Genomic DNA, 740 nt, shown 5'->3' on the forward strand with positions numbered 1-740 from the left:
GCCCAGGGCAGTGCTGGAGTCCCCATCCCTGGATGGGTCTCCAAATTGTGTAGCTGTGGTACTGAAGGATATGGTTGAGCAGTGAGCTGGCAGTGCTGTGTAAATGCTTGGACTCCACGATCTTGGAGGTTTTTTCCCAACAAAAACCATTCTGTGATTCTATTATTCCAGGGATGTGGATACATCTCCAACCCCAGCACCTGCCTGGAGCAGCCTGGGTGTCTGTGGAGACCAAGACACCCTCAGGGCAGCACCATCTGAGCAGAGGGAAGCTGTGGGGACCTGGAGCTCGTTTTGGCCACCCCCAAGGTGACATTTCCTTTTTACCACGCCTGGGTTTTAAGAAGACACAAGAGAATTGACATTTTCCTCCTGGAAGATGATCAAAGGGAGGGACAAATCTTCCAGTTCTAAGTCTCCTGTCTCTGTGCTGGTCAGCTGTGAGAGGACACTTGGGGATGTGGGTTAGTGGCCATGGTGGTGCTAGGTTGAAGGTTGGACTCCATGATCTTAAAGGTCTCTTTCCAATCAACCAATTCTATGATTCTGTGATTCTTTTATCTTCTGCACATAACAGGAGATAAAAGAATTATGGAGAACAAGCCAGGCTCAGACTCAGTTTAGTGTCTCCCAAAGACATTTGGAAGCCCTAGCTAAGAGGGCTAATGCCCTCAAGACCACTAAATCCATAATGAGGAGGGAAACAGAGCTGCCATGTCCCAGCTTGTACCCTGACACAG

This window comes from Indicator indicator, chromosome 10, assembly GCF_027791375.1.
Source record: "Indicator indicator isolate 239-I01 chromosome 10, UM_Iind_1.1, whole genome shotgun sequence".
NCBI lineage: Eukaryota > Metazoa > Chordata > Aves > Piciformes > Indicatoridae > Indicator > Indicator indicator.